Source organism: Pecten maximus, chromosome 5 (assembly GCF_902652985.1).
Source record: "Pecten maximus chromosome 5, xPecMax1.1, whole genome shotgun sequence".
In the NCBI taxonomy this organism is placed as follows: Eukaryota; Metazoa; Mollusca; class Bivalvia; order Pectinida; family Pectinidae; genus Pecten; species Pecten maximus.
In genome coordinates, this window is record NC_047019.1 from 42836192 (window position 1) to 42859251 (window position 23060).

Here is a 23060-nt window from a genome sequence, read left to right on the forward strand (position 1 = left end):
ACTTCTCCAATTATCACACGTTATAACAGTTAAATAAGAGTTCCCCAATTATCACACGTTATAACAGTTAAATAGGACTTCTCCAATTATCACACGTTATAACAGTTAAATAGGACTTCTCCAATTATCACACGTTATAACAGTTAAGTAAGAGTTCTCCAATTATCACACGTTATTACAGTTAAATAGGACTTCTCCAATTATCACACGTTATAACAGTTAAATCAGAGTTCTCCAATTATCACACGTTATAACAGTTAAATCAGAGTTCTCCAATTATCACACGTTATAACAGTTAAATAGGACTTCTCCAATTATCACACGTTATAACAGTTAAATCAGAGTTCTCCAATTATCACACGTTATAACAGTTAAATAGGATTTCTCCAATTATCACACATTATAACAGTCAAATCAGAGTTCTCCAATTATCACACGTTATAACAGTTAAATAGGACTTCTCCAATTATCACACGTTATAACAGTTAAATCAGAGTTCTCCAATTATCACACGTTATAACAGTTAAATCAGAGTTCTCCAATTATCACACGTTATAACAGTTAAATAGGACTTCTCCAATTATCACACGTTATAACAGTTAAATAAGAGTTCTCCAATTATCACACGTTATAACAGTTAAATCAGAGTTCTCCAATTATCACACGTTATAACAGTTAAATAGGACTTCTTTAATTATCACACGTTATAACAGTTAAATAGGACTTCTCCAATTATCACACGTTATAACAGTTAAATCAGAGTTCTCCAATTATCACACGTTATAACAGTTAAATCAGAGTTCTCCAATTATCACACGTTATAACAGTTAAATAGGACTTCTCCAATTATCACACGTTATAACAGTTAAATAAGAGTTCTCCAATTATCACACGTTATAACAGTTAAATAGGACTTCTCCAATTATCACACGTTATAACAGTTAAATCAGAGTTCTCCAATTATCACACGTTATAACAGTTAAATCAGAGTTCTCCAATTATCACACGTTATAACAGTTAAATAGGACTTCTCCAATTATCACACGTTATAACAGTTAAATAGGACTTCTCCAATTATCACACGTTATAACAGTTAAATAGGACTTCTCCAATTATCACACGTTATAACAGTTAAATAGGACTTCTCCAATTATCACACGTTATAACAGTTAAATAGGACTTCTCCAATTATCACACGTTATAACAGTTAAATCAGAGTTCTCCAATTATCACACGTTATTACAGTTAAATAGGACTTCTCCAATTATCACACATTATAACAGTTAAATCAGAGTTCTCCAATTATCACACGTTATAACAGTTAAATCAGAGTTGTCCAATTATCACACGTTATAACAGTTAAATCAGAGTTCTCCAATTATCACACGTTATTACAGTTAAATAGGACTTCTCCAATTATCACACGTTATAACAGTTAAATCAGAGTTCTCCAATTATCACACGTTATAACAGTTAAATCAGAGTTCTCCAATTATCACACGTTATAACAGTTAAATAGGACTTCTCCAATTATCACACGTTATAACAGTTAAATCAGAGTTCTCCAATTATCACACGTTATAACAGTTAAATCAGAGTTCTCCAATTATCACACGTTATAACAGTTAAATAGGACTTCTCCAATTATCACACGTTATAACAGTTAAATAGGACTTCTCCAATTATCACACGTTATAACAGTTAAATCAGAGTTCTCCAATTATCACACGTTATAACAGTTAAATCAGAGTTCTCCAATTATCACACGTTATAACCGGTAAATCAGAGTTCTCCAATTATCACACGTTATAACAGTTAAATAAGAGTTCTCCAATTATCACACGTTATAACAGTTAAATCAGAGTTCTCCAATTATCACACGTTATAACAGTTAAATCAGAGTTCTCCAATTATCACACGTTATAACAGTTAAATAGGACTTCTCCAATTATCACACGTTATAACAGTTAAATAGGATTTCTCCAATTATCACACGTTATAACAGTTAAATCAGAGTTCTCAAATTATCACACGTTATAACAGTTAAATCAGAGTTCTCCAATTATCACACGTTATAACAGTTAAATAGGACTTCTCCAATTATCACACGTTATAACAGTTAAATAGGACTTCTCCAATTATCACACGTTATAACAGTTAAATAGGACTTCTCCAATTATCACACGTTATAACAGTTAAATAGGACTTCTCCAATTATCACACGTTATTACAGTTACATCAGAGTTCTCCAATTATCACACGTTTTTACAGTTAAATACGAGGTTTTTTTTTAACTATCACAGGTTTCAACACACAATATGTTCAAATATTTATCTATGGTTAAAAGCAGGTTATAATAACATCAAATTAATATTTCTGCCAAATCACCTCTCATTTAAATCATAAACGGATTTAAAGTGTAACACCTAAACCATTTCAGCTGATACAACTGGATAGTGTACCAGAGATTCGTACAGTTTACAAGGCGACTGTAAGATGCGCATATCATTAACGGCGAAATTATTTTGATACAGATAAATCGGAGAATTTAAACAGTTGGGTCTGAATCTGTCATTTCTGCTAATATTGGCTTGTTACAATGTAGTTGGCTAAGTATTACACAATTCCTGCAATATCAAATAAGTAAGTTTAATTATAGAGGTGTACATTTGTATATTTATATTTGAAATTTAATGAAGAAAAACTCTCGAAAAAATATCTATTTCCACACAATCAAACTTATTTGACACCCGTATCTATGCGTTTGTTATCTATTCCACACATTCTATTTTACAAACAAATACTACGCTGTTACTTACTACATGTTGTGTCCTACAACATCATCAAATTACGATTACAATATAGGTAAGTTTAGTATACATTACATCGGCAGATCATATTTTAATAAAATCTTGTTTTACATTTGACGGTCTCCCATTCTTATATATCACCTTGGATTGTTGTCACTGAAGTGGATATTCTCGTCCACATGACAATGATATGCCACCTTGGATTGTTGTCACTGAAGTGGATATTCTCGTCCACATGACAATGATATGTCACCTTGGATTGTTGTCACTGAAGTGGATATTCTCGTCCACATGACAATGATATGTCACCTTGGATTGTTGTCACTGAAGTGGATATTCTCGTTCACATGACAATGATATGTCACCTTGGATTGTTGTCACTGAAGTGGATATTCTCGTTCACATGACAATGATATGCCACCTTGGATTGTTGTCACTGAAGTGGATATTCTCGTTCACATGACAATGATATGCCACCTTGGATTGTTGTCACTGAAGTGGATATTCTCGTTCACATGACAATGATATGCCACCTTGGATTGTTGTCACTGAAGTGGATATTCTCGTCCACATGACAATGATATGCCACCTTGGATTGTTGTCACTGAAGTGTATATTCTCGTTCACATGACAATGATATGCCACCTTGGATTGTTGTCACTGAAGTGGATATTCTCGTTCACATGACAATGATATGCCACCTTGGATTGTTGTCACTGAAGTGGATATTCTCGTCCACATGACAATGATATGCCACCTTGGATTGTTGTCACTGAAGTGGATATTCTCGTTCACATGACAATGATATGCCACCTTGGATTGTTGTCACTGAAGTGGATATTCTCGTCCACATGACAATGATATGCCACCTTGGATTGTTGTCACTGAAGTGTATATTCTCGTTCACATGACAATGATATGCCACCTTGGATTGTTGTCACTGAAGTGGATATTCTCGTTCACATGACAATGATATGCCACCTTGGATTGTTGTCACTGAAGTGTATATTCTCGTTCACATGACAATGATATGCCACCTTGGATTGTTGTCACTGAAGTGGATATTCTCGTTCACATGACAATGATATGTCACCTTGGATTGTTGCCACTAAAGTGGATATTCTCGTTCACATGACAATGATATGCCACCTTGGATTGTTGTCACTGAAGTGGATATTCTCGTCCACATGACAATGATATGCCACCTTGGATTGTTGTCACTGAAGTGTATATTCTCGTTCACATGACAATGATATGCCACCTTGGATTGTTGTCACTGAAGTGGATATTCTCGTTCACATGACAATGATATGTCACCTTGGATTGTTGTCACTGAAGTGTATATTCTCGTTCACATGACAATGATATGCCACCTTGGATTGTTGTCACTGAAGTGGATATTCTCGTTCACATGACAATGATATGTCACCTTGGATTGTTGTCACTAAAGTGGATATTCTCGTTCACATGACAATGATATGCCACCTTGGATTGTTGTCACTGAAGTGGATATTCTCGTCCACATCACAATGATATGCCACCTTGGATTGTTGTCACTGAAGTGGATATTCTCGTTCACATGACAATGATATGTCACCTTGGATTGTTGTCACTAAAGTGGATATTCTCGTTCACATGACAATGATATGCCACCTTGGATTGTTGTCACTGAAGTGGATATTCTCGTCCACATGACAATGATATGCCACCTTGGATTGTTGTCACTGAAGTGGATATTCTCGTCCACATGACAATGATATGCCACCTTGGATTGTTGTCACTGAAGTGGATATTCTCGTCCACATGACAATGATATGCCACCTTGGATTGTTGTCACTGAAGTGGATATTCTCGTTCACATGACAATGATATGCCACCTTGGATTGTTGTCACTGAAGTGGATATTCTCGTCCACATGACAATGATATGCCACCTTGGATTGTTGTCACTGAAGTGGATATTCTCGTCCACATGACAATGATATGCCACCTTGGATTGTTGTCACTGAAGTGGATATTCTCGTCCACATGACAATGATATGCCACCTTGGATTGTTGTCACTGAAGTGGATATTCTCGTCCACATGACAATGATATGCCACCTTGGATTGTTGTCACTGAAGTGGATATTCTCGTCCACATGACAATGATATGTCACCTTGGATTGTTGTCACTGAGGTGGATATTCTCGTCCCCATTACAATGATATATCACCTTGGATTGTTGTCACTGAAGTGGATATTCTCGTCCACATGACAATGATATATCACCTTGGATTGTTGTCTCTGAAGTGGATATTCTCGTCCACATGACAATGATATATCACCTTGGATATTCTCGTCCACATCACAATGATATATTACCTTTGATTGTTGTCACTGAAGTGGATATTCTCGTCCACATGACAATGATATGCCACCTTGGATTGTTGTCACTGAAGTGTATATTCTCGTCCTTATTACAATGATATGTCACCTTGGACTGTTGTCACTGAAGTTGATATTCTCGTCCTTATTACAATGATATATCACCTTGGATTGTTGTCACTGAAGTTGATATTCTCGTCCTTATTACAATGATATGTCACCTTGGATATTCTCGTCCTTATTACAATATGTCAACTTGGATTGTTGTCTCTGAAGTGTATATTCTCGTCCACATGACAATGATATATCACCTTGGATTGTTGTCTCTGAAGTGGTTATTCTCGTCCACATGACAATGATATGACACATTGGATTGTTGTCACTGAAGTGTATATTCTCGTCCTTATTACAATATGTCACCTTGGATTGTTGTCTCCGAAGTGGATATTCTCGTCCACATGACAATGATATATCACCTTGGATATTCTCGTCCACATCACAATGATATATTACCTTTGATTGTTGTCACTGAAGTGGATATTCTCGTCCACATGACAATGATATGCCACCTTGGATTGTTGTCACTGAAGTGTATATTCTCGTCCTTATTACAATGATATGTCACCTTGGACTGTTGTCACTGAAGTTGATATTCTCGTCCTTATTACAATGATATATCACCTTGGATTGTTGTCACTGAAGTTGATATTCTCGTCCTTATTACAATGATATGTCACCTTGGATATTCTCGTCCTTATTACAATATGTCAACTTGGATTGTTGTCTCTGAAGTGTATATTCTCGTCCACATGACAATGATATATCACCTTGGATTGTTGTCTCTGAAGTGGATATTCTCGTCCACATGACAATGATATGACACATTGGATTGTTGTCACTGAAGTGTATATTCTCGTCCTTATTACAATATGTCACCTTGGATTGTTGTCGCTGAAGTGGATATTCTCGTCCACATGACAATGATATATCACCTTGGATTGTTGTCACTGAAGTGGATATTCTCGTCCACATGACAATGATATGTCACATTGGACTGTTGTCACTGAAGTGGATATTCTCGTCCTTATTACAATGATATGTCACATTGGACTGTTGTCACTGAAGTGGATATTCTCGTCCTTATTACAATGATATGTCACATTGGACTGTTGTCACTGAAGTGGATATTCTCGTCCTTATTACAATGATATGTCACCTTGGATTGTTGTCACTGAAGTGGATATTCTCGTCCACATGACAATGATATGTCACATTGGACTGTTGTCACTGAAGTGGATATTCTCGTCCTTATTACAATGATATGTCACATTGGATTGTTGTCACTGAGGTGGATATTCTCGTCCACATGACAATGATATATCACATTAGATTGTTGTCACTGAAGTGGATATTCTCGTCCACATGACAATGATATGCCACCTTGGATTGTTGTCTCTGAAGTGTATATTCTCGTCCTTATTACAATGATATGTCACATTGGATTGTTGTCACTGAGGTGGATATTCTCGTCCACATGACAATGATATGTCACATTGGATTGTTGTCACTGAAGTGGATGTTCTCGTCCTTATTACAATGACATGTCACCTTGGATTGCTGTCACTGAAGTGGATGTTCTCGTCCTTATTACAATGATATGTCACATTGGATTGTTGTCACTGAAGTGGATATTCTCGTCCACATGACAATGATATGTCACATTGGATTGTTGTCACTGAAGTGGATATTCTCGTCCACATGACAATGATATATCACATTGGATTGTTGTCTCTGAAGTGGATATTCTCGTCCACATGACAATGATATGTCACATTGGATTGTTGTCACTGAAGTGGATGTTCTCGTCCTTATTACAATGACATGTCACCTTGGATTGCTGTCACTGAAGTGGATATTCTCGTCCACATGACAATGATATATCACCTTGGATTGTTGTCTCTGAAGTGGATATTCTCGTCCACATGACAATGATATATCACCTTGGATATTCTCGTCCACATGACAATGATATGTCACCTTGGACTGTTGTCTCTGAAGTGGATATTCTGGTCCTTATTACAATGATATGTCACAATGGATTGTTGTCACTGAAATGTATTTTCTCGTCCACATGACAATGATATATCACATTGGATTGTTGTCACTGAAGTGGATATTCTCGTCCACATGACAATGATATGTCACCTTGGATTGTTGTCACTGAGGTAATATTCTCGTCCTTAATACAATGACATGTCACCTTGGATTGTTGTCACTGAGGTGGATATTCTCGTCCTTATTACAATGATATGTCACATTGGATTGTTGTCACTGAAGTGGATATTCTTGTCCACATGACAATGATATGTCACATTGGATTGTTGTCACTGAAGTGTATATTCTCGTCCACATGACAATGATATGTCACATTGGATTGTTGTCACTGAAGTGTATATTCTCGTCCTTATTACAATGATATGTCACATTGGATTGTTGTCACTGAGGTGGATATTCTCGTCCTTATTACAATGATATGTCACCTTGGATTGTTGTCACTGAAGTGGATATTCTCGTCCACATGACAATGATATGTCACCTTGGATTGTTGTCTCTGAAGTGGATATTCTCGTCCACATGACAATGATATATCACATTGGATTGTTGTCACTGAAGTGGATATTCTCGTCCACATGACAATGATATGTCACCTTGGATATTCTCGTCCACATGACAATGATATGTCACCTTGGACTGTTGTCACTGAAGTGGATATTCTCGTCCACATGACAATGATATATCACATTGGATTGTTGTCACTGAAGTTGATATTCTCGTCCACATGACAATGATGTGTCACCTTGGATTGTTGTCACTGAAGTGGATATTCTCGTCCTTATTACAATGATATGTCACCTTGGACTGTTGTCACTGAAGTGGATATTCTCGTCCACATGACAATGATATATCACATTGGATTGTTGTCACTGAAGTGGATATTCTCGTCCACATGACAATGATATGTCACCTTGGACTGTTGTCACTGAAGTGGATATTCTCGTCCACATGACAATGATATGTCACCTTGGATTGTTGTCTCTGAAGTGGATATTCTCGTCCACATGACAATGATATATCACCTTGGATTGTTGTCTCTGAAGTGGATATTCTCGTCCACATGACAATGATATATCACCTTGGATATTCTCGTCCACATCACAATGATATATCACATTGGATTGTTGTCACTGTAGTGTATATTCTCGTCCACATGACAATGATATGTCACCTTGGATATTCTCGTCCACATCACAATGATATATTACCTTTGATTGTTGTCACTGAAGTGTATATTCTCGTCCACATGACAATGATATGTCACCTTGGATTGTTGTCACTGAAGTGTATATTCTCGTCCACATGACAATGATATGTCACCTTGGATTGTTGTCACTGAAGTGTATATTCTCGTCCACATCACAATGATATATTACCTTGGATTGTTGTCACTGAAGTGTATATTCTCGTCCTTATTACAATGATATGATATCATTTTCGCCATTTTTAGCAAATAGGTGACAAACATGGCGTGACGTCAAATGCTAGTTAGGAATGAAATTCCGGGAACGTAGATCCAATACGTGTTCCTCGTCAGCCGATATCAACAGAAAATACAGCGCTATCCCACAAATAGATATACATATAAAATACAGTACGTATTGTATCATATAATTTGTCCAAGATGGCGGAGAACACAGTCAACACAATTCAAAACCATGTTCATGATATAGCTCACTATGGCATAACACTATGACGTCATCATGAGAAAATTGATATACAAACTAGCCACAAGTTTACATACAGCGATTTGAAAACCATAAAAACAAATAAAAAGTATTTTCTCTAGGTATTTTAACCCAATGCAAAATTAATAAATCTAAATTATGTTGGCTGTGTTCTCCGCCATCTTGTAAGAATATGATATGATACAGTATGTATGTATAACTGTGTGGGGAAAGTCCCGTGTTCTCTGTTGGTATCGGTTACAATAAAAGCAATTTTTTAATCAATAATGTAATTAATATCTTTAATTACTCTCGTATACTTAAAGTATCTCTATCGTAACGAAGATTATTTCAAAATCATACGTTTTTCACAAAGATATGGTATTGATAAACAAAAAGATGAATAATACTTTACGTTATAAGAAATAAAAACCAATAACTTAACGATGTAAAAGTAACTTTATCTCTTAGCTGTAGTGTTAATTAAATGTTTACCAGTTAGTTTGTATATCTTTGTTGTAGAGCAATTCCGTAATGTTGAATACAGATGGTCGGCGGTAAGATATGGATTGCTATAAGGAAGCCATGATACCTACCAGCTTACATATACAACAAGTATGCATTAATCCTGTACTTGGATAAGATAGGTTTTTTTAAAGTCAATGGCTTGATTAGGTAAACCTGTGTAACGAACTAGTCAACAATATGTTTATATAAGTTTATTTGTGTTTATTTGTTATGTTTATTTGTTATGTTTATTTATGTTTATTTGTGTTTATTTGTTTTGCTTATTTATGTTTATTTATGTTTGTTTGAGTATATTTGTTATATTTATCTAAAGAATTTTCAGATCTATTTATCATCATCTTGAATAAAAACATGGTTTATCTGTTGCTTACATAGTAACAAGGATTATTCTCCATTAGAGACATGCTGTGTCAACCAACCATCTCCAAAATCCAATGTACATAAATCATAATTCAAATGATAAAAATCCAATTGACTTACAATTGGGGTTGTCTGTAATAAGACCTACCAATTTATCATAACAAGCCCCCAATAGCCTTATGCTGGTTATAATATGGAAACCCGCAAAGTTCAAAATAAACAGTAGAATTATTGACTTTTTTCACATCCCAAATAGATTTCTAAAAATGTCAAATGTAGCTTTTCAGTCTGTGGCATGGTGTCGAATCCCAGACATCACAACCATAATTCAAAATACGTGATTTGTAAGTATTAAATAATGATAACTTCTTCAATACTTTCTTTAAATACTATCTTTCAATAACTATTCTAACACCTTATGATTGAGGAGACAATATGCCCTCCTGCCTTGCGCGGAGAATTATTCTCTGCCACAGAAATTTACCATTATTACTCAGTAACAAAACAGTCGCGTTGGATACATTCCGCATTAATGCGCATGTCCATACTGTAACGTGTCTGACCAGTCATGGAATCCCCTATACCTATACACGTCAGTAGGTAACGGTGTCTGACTGGTCAAGGAATCCCCTATACCTATACACGTCAGTAGGTAATGGTGTCTGACCAGACCAGGAATCCCCTATACCTATACACGTCAGTAGTTAATGGTGTCTGACTGGTCAAGGAATCCCCTATACCTATACACGTCAGTAGTTAATGGTGTCTGACCAGTCAAGGAATCCCCTATACCTATACACGTCAGTAGTTAATGGTATCTGACCAGTCATGGAATCCTCTATACCTATACACGTCAGTAGTTAATGGTGTCTGACCAGTCAAGGAATCCCCTATACCTATACACGTCAGTAGTTAATGGTGTCTGACCGGTCAAGGAATCCCCTATACCTATACACGTCAGTAGTTAATGGTGTCTGACCGGTCAAGGAATCCCCTATACCTATACACGTCAGTAGTTAATGGTGTCTGACCAGTCAAGGAATCCCCTATACTTATACATGTCAGTAGTTAATGGTGTCTGACCAGTCATGGAATCCCCTATACCTATACACGTCAGTAGTTAATGGTGTCTGACCAGTCAAGGAATCCCCTATATTTATACACGTCAGTAGTTAATGGTGTCTGATTGGTCAAGGAATCCCCTATACCTATACACGTCAGTAGTTAATGGTGTCTGACCAGTCATGGAATCCCCTACACCTATATACGTCAGTAGTTAATGGTGTCTGACTGGTCAAGGAATCCCCTATACCTATATACGTCAGTAGTTAATGGTATCTGACCAGTCATGGAATCCCCTACACCTATACACGTCAGTAGTTAATGGTGTCTGACCGGTCAAGGAATCCCCTATACCTATACACGTCAGTAGTTAATGGTGTCTGACCAGTCATGGAATCCTCTATACCTATACACGTCAGTAGTTAATGGTGTCTGACCAGTCAAGGAATCCCCTATACCTATACACGTCAGTAGTTAATGGTGTCTGACCAGTCAAGGAATCCCCTATACCTATACACGTCAGTAGTTAATGGTGTCTGACTGGTCAAGGAATCCCCTTTACCTATACACGCCAGTAGTTAATGGTGTCTGACCAGTCAAGGAATCCCCTATACCTATACACGTCAGTAGTTAATGGTGTCTGACTGGTCAAAGAATCCCCTACACCTATATACGTCAGTAGTTAATGGTGTCTGACTGGTCAAGGAATCCCCTATACTTATATACGTCAGTAGTTAATGGTGTCTGACTGGTCAAGGAATCCCCTATACCTATACACGCCAGTAGTTAATGGTATCTGACCAGTCAAGGAATCCCCTATACCTATATACGTCAGTAGTTAATGGTGTCTGACCAGTCAAGGAATCCCCTATACCTATACACGTCAGAAGTTAATGGTGTCTGACCAGTCAAGGAATCCCCTATACCTATACACGTCAGTAGTTAATGGTGTCTGACCAGTCAAGGAATCCCCTATACCTATACACGTCAGAAGTTAATGGTGTCTGACCAGTCAAGGAATCCCCTATACCTATACACGTCAGTAGTTAATGGTGTCTGACCAGTCAAGGAATCCCCTATACCTATACACGTCAGTAGTTAATGGTGTCAGACCGGTCAAGGAATCCCCTTTACCTATACACGTCAGTAGTTAATGGTGTCTGACCAGTCAAGGAATCCCCTATACCTATACACGTCAGTAGTTAATGGTGTCAGACCGGTCAAGGAATCCCCTATACCTATACACGTCAGTAGTTAATGGTGTCAGACCGGTCAAGGAATCCCCTATACCTATACACGTCAGTAGTTAATGGTGTCTGACCAGTCAAGGAATCCCCTATACCTATACACGTCAGTAGTTAATGGTGTCATGACCCGGTCAAGGAATCCCCTTTACCTATACACGTCAGTAGTTAATGGTGTCTGACCGGTCAAGGAATCCCCTATACCTATACACGTCAGTAGTTAATGGTGTCTGACCAGTCAAGGAATCCCCTATACCTATACACGTCAGTAGTTAATGGTGTCTGACCAGTCACGTCACGTCACGCCAGGCGGGATGAGAACGTCGTGTCACGCCAGGCGGAATGAGAACGTCGTGTCACGCCAGGCGGAATGAGAACGTCGTGTCACGCCAGGCGGAATGAGAACGTCGTGTCACGCCGGGCGGAATGAATACGTCAAATCACGCCTGGACGGTTAGATTAATTCATTTAATAAATAATTGATGATCACATGCATAGGTATTTAATATGGAATATGGCATTGAGTATGGTATATTTACATTTGCTCCTCATTTCCCCATTGACCCAATGCTAAGAGGCAGTTGCCACCATACGCCTATAACACCCAGTGCCTCAGGCTATAACACCCAGTGGGTCATGTGACCATTAAAAAAGGCGGGATTTTTTTTGTGTCGGTTCAGATTTTTTTTCAAAGTTGACGAAAATGGTAAGACAATGTAAATATAAGTATTGAACAGTGTTTTTTTTAACGGGTTCCCATGCTATTTGCCCGGCATACATCTTGCTGCCATATCGACTATAACAACATTAAAACCATTGTTCATTGCCCCCCCCCCCCCCCCTTCCCCCCTCTCCGCGCCACTGGTATATGGTATGGTATATGGTGTACTATTATACAAATATTATATCATGGGTGTCTGTGCATTAATCCATGAGGTACTGGTAATCGACCGATGTTCTATTACACGAGGCCGACGTTTTCTGTAAACCTACAAGTCACCATGACTGTCGTCAGCAATGTTGACATCTGAGTTACTTAAACGCTTGAAAGTCCAAAACGTCACAGTCGTTCAATAGTTCACACGTGACCAAATTCCAAGGCGTCATAGGTGTTCAATAGTTCGCACGTGACCGTGCAATAGTCATTTTATCCGTGTAAAAGTTCAAAATATAGCTTATGATTATAGTTAAGGAAAATCAAACACATTATGTAATACATATAGTTAATGGTATGGTATTTGGTATGTGACATATGGTGTGGTATATGGTACACGTATATGTACATGTATCTCACGATAACATCAATGTACATATAACTGGACCAAAACAATTGTTTTGAACAGAAATCACTTTTAATTGTTAACTGAACTGATGTCGGGCCAGAGCCATGTTGATTTAACACATACTTTGCGTGTACCAAACGAACGTTTAAGAATAACAGATTATGATACAAGTTTATAAGACCATGTGGTATGTATATATAACAGATAGATAGTTGCGTCCGTCTTAATGTTTCCATTTATAATTAATTTTTCAAAAATAAATCTGACTAGAGTCCATAAACGCAGCGGAGTCCTCCCGTCTCCATAGACCGGTCTACTGGTGACGACACAAAGGGACATATCTATAGATACCTTACCCGACCATTGACTCCCTGGCCCCGATTAGGACCTGATGTTTGCGTTACATTAGTGGGTCCGTATGGGGGTATTGCTGATCTGTTTGTCTGGGTGGCAGTTTGTGGTACCCCCCGGCCTTTCAACAAAACACTCCCCTATTCTAATGGTGGAGCTCGGCCGCCTAATGGACCAAGGCAATTCATTCCAATACCATGTCAAATAACATACACAACAGGCGATCACCTTCAGAAAATACGGTGGCTGATATTTGCCAGGTCATTTTTTTCGCTGCGAAATAACCGCTTTACATCGTTTTATAGCAGCGATAGAACGAAACAATGAAATATACATGTATATACTAAAATAACAAAAAATAAATTAAAATAAAAAAAGGAAATGTTTATTGATTTTTGTGTGTTTTGTGTGGATCTCGAATTTGCATATTTGGTATGGATCTCGAGTTTGCGTGTTTTGTGTGGATCTCGAGTTTGCGTATTTGGTTCGGAACTCGGGTTTGCGTGTTTGGTGCGGATCTCGATCTCGAGTTTGCGTGTTTGGTGTGGATCTCAAGTTTGCGTGTTTGGTTCGAATCTCGAGTTTGCGTGTTTCGTGTGGATCTCGAGTTTACGTGTTTGGTGTGGATCTCGAGTTTGCGTGTTTGGTGTGGATCTCGAGTTTGCGTGTTTGGTGCGGATCTCGAGTTTGTGTGTTGAGTGTGGATCTTGAGTTTGCGTGTTTGGTACGAATCTCAAGTTTGCGTGTTTCGTGTGGATCTCGAGTTTGTGTGTTTTGTGTGGATCTCGAGTTTGTGTGTTTGGTACGGAACTCGAGTTTGCGTATTTGGTGTGGATCACGAGTTTGCTCGTTTTGTGTGGATCTCGAGTTTGTGTGTTTTGTGTGGATCTCGAGTTTGTATGTTTGGTGTGGATCTCGAGTTTGCTCGTTTTGTGTGGATCTCGAGTTTGTGTGTTTGGTGCGGAACTCGAGTTTGCGTGTTTGGTGTGGATCTCGAGTTTGCGTGTTTGGTGTGGATCTCGAGTTTGCGTGTTTAGTGTGGATCACGAGTTTGTGTGTTTTGTGTGGATCTCGAGTTTGTGTGTTTTGTGTGGATCTCGAGTTTGCGTGTTTAGTGTGGATCACGAGTTTGTGTGTTTAGTGTGGATCTCGAGTTTGCGTGTTTGGTATGGATCTCGAGTTTGTGTGTTTGGTGTGGATCACGAGTTTGCTCGTTTTTGAGGATCTCGAGTTTGCGTGTTTGGTGCGGAACTCGAGTTTGCGTGTTTGGTGCGGAACTCGAGTTTGTGTGTTTGGTGTGGATCTCGAGTTCGTGTGTTTAGTGTGGATCACGAGTTTGTGTGTTTAGTGTGGATCTCGAGTTTGTGTGTTTTGTGTGGATCTCGAGTTTGCGTGTTTAGTGTGGATCTCGAGTTTGCGTGTTTGGTGTGGATCTTGAGTTGGCTCGTTTTGTGTGGATCTCGAGTTTGCGTATTTGGTGCGGAACTCGAGTTTGCTCGTTTTGTGTGGATCTCGAATTTGTGTGTGTAGTGTGGATCTCGAGTTTGCGTGTTTGGTGTGGATCTCGAGTTTGCGTGTTTGGTGCGGATCTCGAGTTTGTGTGTTGAGTGTGGATCTTGAGTTTGCGTGTTTGGTACGAATCTCAAGTTTGCGTGTTTCGTGTGGATCTCGAGTTTGTGTGTTTTGTGTGGATCTCGAGTTTGTGTGTTTGGTGCGGAACTCGAGTTTGCGTATTTGGTGTGGATCACGAGTTTGCTCGTTTTGTGTGGATCTCGAGTTTGTGTGTTTTGTGTGGATCTCGAGTTTGTATGTTTGGTGTGGATCTCGAGTTTACTCGTTTTGTGTGGATCTCGAGTTTGCTCGTTTTGTGTGGATCTCGAGTTTGTGTGTTTGGTGCGGAACTCGAGTTTGCGTGTTTGGTGTGGATCTCGAGTTTGCGTGTTTAGTGTGGATCTCGAGTTTGCGTGTTTAGTGTGGATCACGAGTTTGTGTGTTTTGTGTGGATCTCGAGTTTGCGTGTTTGGTATGGATCTCGAGTTTGCGTGTTTGGTATGGATCTCGAGTTTGTGTGTTTGGTATGGATCACGAGTTTGCTCGTTTTTGAGGATCTCGAGTTTGCGTGTTTGGTGCGGAACTCGAGTTTGCGTGTTTGGTGCGGAACTCGAGTTTGTGTGTTTGGTGTGGATCTCGAGTTTGTGTGTTTAGTGTGGATCACGAGTTTGTGTGTTTAGTGTGGATCACGAGTTTGTGTGTTTTGTGTGGATCTCGAGTTTGCGTGTTTAGTGTGGATCACGAGTTTGTGTGTTTAGTGTGGATCTCGAGTTTGTGTGTTTTGTGTGGATCTCGAGTTTGCGTGTTTAGTGTGGATCTCGAGTTTGCGTGTTTGGTGTGGATCTTGAGTTGGCTCGTTTTGTGTGGATCTCGAGTTTGCGTATTTGGTGCGGAACTCGAGTTTGCTCGTTTTGTGTGGATCTCGAGTTTGTGTGCTTAGTGTGGATCTCGAGTTTGCGTGTTTGGTGTAGATCTCGAGTTTGCGTGTTTGGTGTGGATCTTGAGTTGGCTCGTTTTGTGTGGATCTCGAGTTTGCGTATTTGGTGCGGAACTCGAGTTTGCTCGTTTTGTGTGGATCTCGAGTTTGCGTGTTTGGTGTGGATCTCGGGTTTGTGTGTTTAGTGTGGATCTCGAGTTCCGTTTTAATGAACTAACAATCTTATTTACTCCAGTTCGAGAAAGTGTTTTTATTCTGCCATCAACCTCACGTTTACAGTAGATATTCTATTATCTTGTTTTAATTTTTTTAAATTTTATTATTAGTATTCACCATTTTTAGTGTAAATATTATGTTTGATTAGAAATATTTACCATTTTTAGTATAAATATTATGTTTGATTAGAAATATTTACCATTTTTAGTATAAATATTATGTTTGATTAGAAATATTTACCATTTTTAGTATAAATATTATGTTTGATTAGAAACATTTACCATTTTTAGTATAAATATTATGTTTGATTAGAAGCTCATATTTTTAGTGACTACTGGGGGTCACCTGACTCTGGTAAGGTCTAAAACTAAGTATTGGGTTCGGGACAAGAACACTCCATCGCCAGACAAAATATAAACTTGTTATGTTTCCCGTAGTTAGACCACGAGTAGACAGCCTGTCCAGATTTGGGATGAATTGTATTCATTAATACATATTAAGAATTCCCCCAGAGAGAGCATTGAAGTAGGGGTCGACCATTGTGTGTGGAGGTGAGTTGGTACATAGCTGATGGTTCCCGTATGGTTTCAGACCAATCTTGTAGTACATCAGGAACGATGTGTTGCTGTGGGCTTTGATGAACACTTAAAACCTAATCCATGCCAATCACAAATACCAACAACAACACCAGACTCAATTATATTCCGCTGTTTTAGATGATATCGGCAATTATACGGAAACAGACCTCCAGGCATACACACGTAAGCCACGCGCTACCCTTACATAGTAGGGAAATATTTGTCAATGGTGTTTTTATATACATGTATAAGTAGGCGATACTTATACGTCCATTATTAGCTCATCAGTTGTTGTATTATTCTTATCATACTGACTACCAATCAAGATCGCTGGTCCAAAAAAGACTTCTGTGTCTTTGTTCAAAGTAAACTCTATCGCTGTCGGTTGTACCCACGTTTTGTCTCCCTGTACAGACAGTGTATGGTGTGGTTATTAATGGGTGGAACATGGTATTTATCTGTGTTACACGTTACATGTTAAATGTTGTCCTGATAAAACACACCTTGAGCTGTGGAGAAGAAAGGCGAGGAGTGATACCGGCCCATATCTCCTACCTCGCCGCCTCCTTATCGTCAACACTTATTTTAAAAGAATTTGGCAATTACTACCCTTCCGTATCACCAATTTCTCACCTTTTTAAAGAGAAATACGGAATGAATAAGATATAAACAGGCATTCTGATGTGGAAAAAACAAACACCAAGTTTATTGTTCTCAGGGAGTTACCGGATACATCAAGGATTCCCTCTCAGGGAGTTACCGGATACATCAAGGATTCTCTCTCAGGGAGTTACCGGATACATCAAGAATTCCCTCTCAGGGAGTTACCGAATACATCAAGGATTCTCCCTCAGGGAATTTCCGGATAATCAAGGATTCTCTCTCGGGGAGTTACCGGATACATCAGGGATTCCCTCTCGGGGAATTACCGGATACGTCAAGGATTCCCTCTCAGGGAGTTACCGAATACATCAAGTATTTTCTTTTGGGGAGTTACCGGAAACATCAAGGATTCCCTTTCAGGGAGTTACCGGATAATCAAGGATTCTCTCTCAACGATGTCCCGGATACATCAAGGGTTCCCTCTCAGGGAGTTACCAGATACATCAGGGATTCCCTCTCAGGGAGTTACCGGATACATCAAGTATTTTCTCTCAGGGAGTTACCGGATACATCAAGGATTCCCTGTCGGGGAGTTACAGGATACATCAGGGATTCCCTCTCGGGGAGGTACCGGATACATCAAGGATTCCCTCTCAGGGAGTTACCGGATACATCAGAGATTCTTTCTCAAGGAGTTACCGGATACATCAGGGATTCCCTCTCGGGGAGGTACCGGATACATCAAGGATTCCATCTCAGGGAGTTACCGGATACATCAGGAATTCCCTCTCAGGGAGTTTCCGGATACATCAGGGAGTTACCGGATAATGAAGGATTCTCTCTCAAGGAGTTTTCGGAAACATCAAGGATTCCCTCTCAGTGAGTTACCGGATACATCAGAGATTCTCTTTCAAGGAGTTCCCGGATACATCAAGGATTCTCTATCAGGGAGTTACCGGATACATCAGGGATTCCCTCTCAGGGAGTTACCGGATACATCAATTATTTTCTCTCATGGAGTTACCGGATACATCAGGGATCCCCTCTCAGGGAGTTACCGGAAACATCAAGTATTTTCTCTCAGGGAGTTACCGGATACATCAAGGATTCCCTGTCGGGGAGTTACAGGATACATCAGGGATTCCCCCTCCGGGAGATACCGGATACATCAAGGATTCCCTCTCAGGGAGTTACCGGATACATCAGGGATTCCCTCTCAGAGAGTTCCCGGATACATCAGGGAGTTACCGGATAATCAAGGATTCTCTCTCAAAGAGTTCCCGGATACATCAAGGATTCCCTCTCAGGGAGTTACCGGATACATCAGAGATTCTTTCTCAAGGAGTTACCGGATACATCAGGGATTCCCTGTCGGGGAGTTACAGGATACATCAGGGATTCCCTCTCGGGGAGGTACCGGATACATCAAGGATTCCCTCTCAGGGAGTTACCGGATACATCAGGGACTCCCTCTCAGGGAGTTTCCGGATACATCAGGGAGTTACCGGATAATCAAGGATTCTCTCTCAGGGAATTACCGGATACATCAAGTATTTTCTCTCGGGGAGTTACCGGATACATCAAGAATTCCCTCTCAGGGAGTTACCGAATACATCAAGGATTCTCCCTCAGGGAATTTCCGGATAATCAAGGATTCTCTCTCGGGGAGTTACCGGATACATCAGGGATTCCCTCTCGGGGAATTACCGGATACGTCAAGGATTCCCTCTCAGGGAGTTACCGAATACATCAAGTATTTTCTTTTGGGGAGTTACCGGAAACATCAAGGATTCCCTTTCAGGGAGTTACCGGATAATCAAGGATTCTCTCTCAACGATGTCCCGGATACATCAAGGGTTCCCTCTCAGGGAGTTACCAGATACATCAGGGATTCCCTCTCAGGGAGTTACCGGATACATCAAGTATTTTCTCTCAGGGAGTTACCGGATACATCAGAGATTCTTTCTCAAGGAGTTACCGGATACATCAGGGATTCCCTCTCGGGGAGGTACCGGATACATCAAGGATTCCATCTCAGGGAGTTACCGGATACATCAGGAATTCCCTCTCAGGGAGTTTCCGGATACATCAGGGAGTTACCGGATAATGAAGGATTCTCTCTCAAGGAGTTTTCGGAAACATCAAGGATTCCCTCTCAGTGAGTTACCGGATACATCAGAGATTCTCTTTCAAGGAGTTCCCGGATACATCAAGGATTCTCTATCAGGGAGTTACCGGATACATCAGGGATTCCCTCTCAGGGAGTTACCGGATACATCAATTATTTTCTCTCATGGAGTTACCGGATACATCAGGGATCCCCTCTCAGGGAGTTGCCGGAAACATCAAGTATTTTCTCTCAGGGAGTTACCGGATACATCAAGGATTCCCTGTCGGGGAGTTACAGGATACATCAGGGATTCCCCCTCCGGGAGATACCGGATACATCAAGGATTCCCTCTCAGGGAGTTACCGGATACATCAGGGATTCCCTCTCAGAGAGTTCCCGGATACATCAGGGAGTTACCGGATAATCAAGGATTCTCTCTCAAAGAGTTCCCGGATACATCAAGGATTCCCTCTCAGGGAGTTACCGGATACATCAGAGATTCTTTCTCAAGGAGTTACCGGATACATCAGGGATTCCCTGTCGGGGAGTTACAGGATACATCAGGGATTCCCTCTCGGGGAGGTACCGGATACATCAAGGATTCCCTCTCAGGGAGTTACCGTATACATCAGGGATTCCCTCTCAGGGAGTTTCCGGATACATCAGGGAGTTACCGGATAATCAAGGATTCTCTCTCAATGAGTTTTTGGATACATCAAGGATTCCCTCTCAGGGAGTTACCGGATACATCAGAGATTCTCTCTCAAGGAGTTCCCGGATGCATCAAGGATTCTCTCTCAGGGAGTTACCGGATATATCAAGGATTACCTCTCAGGGAGTTACCGGATACATCAAGTATTTTCTCTCAGGGAGTTACCGGATACAGCAAGGATTCTCTCTAAAGGAGTTACCGGATACATCAAGGATTCTCTCTCAGGGAGTTACCGGATATATCAAGGATTCCCTCTCAGGGAGTTACCGGATACATCAAGTATTTTCTCCCAGTGAGTTACCGGATACATCAAGTTTTTCTCTCAGGGAGTTACTGGATACATAAAGGATTCTCTCTCGGGGAGTTACCGGAAGCATCAGGGATTCCTTCTCGGAGAGTTACCGGATACACCAAGGATTCCCTCTCAGGGAGTTCCCGGATACATCAGGGATTCCCTCTCAGGGAGTTCCTGGATACATCAGGGAGTTCCCGGATACATCAGGGATTTCCTCTCAGGGAGTTACCGGATACATCAAGGATTCCCTCTCGGGGAGTTACCGGATAATCAAGGATTCTCTCTCAGGGAGTCACCGGATACATCAAGGATTCCCAGTCGGGGAGTTACCGGATACATCAGAGATTCTTTCTCAAGGAGTTACCGGATACATCAGGGATTCCCTGTCGGGGAGTTACAGGATACATCAGGGATTCCCTCTCGGAGAGGTACCGGATACATCAAGGATTCCCTCTCAGGGAGTTACCGGATACATCAGGGATTCCCTATCAGGGAGTTTCCGGATACATCAGGGAGTTACCGGATAATCAAGGATTCTCTCTCAAGGAGTTACCGGATACATCAAGGATTCCCTCTCAGGGAGTTACCGGATACATCAGGGATTCCATCTCAGAGAGTTCCCGGATACATCAGGGATTCCCTCTCAGGGAGTTCCCGGATACATCAGGGATTCCCTCTCAGGGAGTTCCCGGATACATCAGGGATTCCATCTCAGAGAGTTCCCGGATACATCAAGGATTCTCTCTCAGGGAGTTACCGGATACATCAAGGATTCCCTCTCAGGGAGTTACCGGATAATCAAGGATTCTCTCTAAAGGAGTTAACGGATACATCAAGGATTCCCTCCCAGTGAGTTACCGGATACATCAAGTTTTTCTCTCAGGGAGTTACTGTATACATAAAGGATTCTCTCTCGGGGAGTTACCGGATGCATCAGGGATTCCCTCTCGGAGAGTTACCGGATACATCAAGGATTCCCTCTCAGGGAGTTACCGGATACATCAGGGATTCCCTCTCAGGGAGTTACCGGATACATCAGGGATTCCCTCTCAGGGAGTTACCGGATATATCAAGGATTCCCTCTCAGGGAGTTACCGGATACATCAAGTATTTTCTCCCAGTGAGTTACCGGATACATCAAGTTTTTCTCTCAGGGAGTTACTGGATACATAAAGGATTCTCTCTCGGGGAGTTACCGGAAGCATCAGGGATTCCTTCTCGGAGAGTTACTGGATACACCAAGGATTCCCTCTCAGGGAGTTACCGGATACATCAGGGATTCCCTCTCAGGGAGTTCCTGGATACATCAGGGAGTTCCCGGATACATCAGGGATTTCCTCTCAGGGAGTTACCGGATACATCAAGGATTCCCTCTCGGGGAGTTACCGGATAATCAAGGATTCTCTCTCAGGGAGTCACCGGATACATCAAGGATTCCCAGTCGGGGAGTTACCGGATACATCAGAGATTCTTTCTCAAGGAGTTACCGGATACATCAGGGATTCCCTGTCGGGGAGTTACAGGATACATCAGGGATTCCCTCTCGGAGAGGTACCGGATACATCAAGGATTCCCTCTCAGGGAGTTACCGGATACATCAGGGATTCCCTATCAGGGAGTTTCCGGATACATCAGGGAGTTACCGGATAATCAAGGATTCTCTCTCAAGGAGTTACCGGATACATCAAGGATTCCCTCTCAGGGAGTTACCGGATACATCAGGGATCCCCTCTCAGGGAGTTACCGGATACATCAGGGAGTTCCCGGATACATCAGGGATTTCCTCTCAGGGAGTTACCGGATACATCAAGGATTCCCTCTCGGGGAGTTACCAGATACATCAGGGATTCCCTCTCGGGAAATTACCGGATACATCAAGGATTCCCTCTCAGGGAGTTACCGGATAATCAAGGATTCTCTCTCAGGGAGTCACCGGATACATCAAGGATTCCCAGTCGGGGAGTTACCGGATACATCAGAGATTCTTTCTCAAGGAGTTACCGGATACATCAGGGATTCCCTGTCGGGGAGTTACAGGATACATCAGGGATTCCCTCTCGGAGAGGTACCGGATACATCAAGGATTCCCTCTCAGGGAGTTACCGGATACATCAGGGATTCCCTATCAGGGAGTTTCCGGATACATCAGGGAGTTACCGGATAATCAAGGATTCTCTCTCAAGGAGTTACCGGATACATCAAGGATTCCCTCTCAGGGAGTTACCGGATACATCAGGGATCCCCTCTCAGGGAGTTACCGGATACATCAGAGA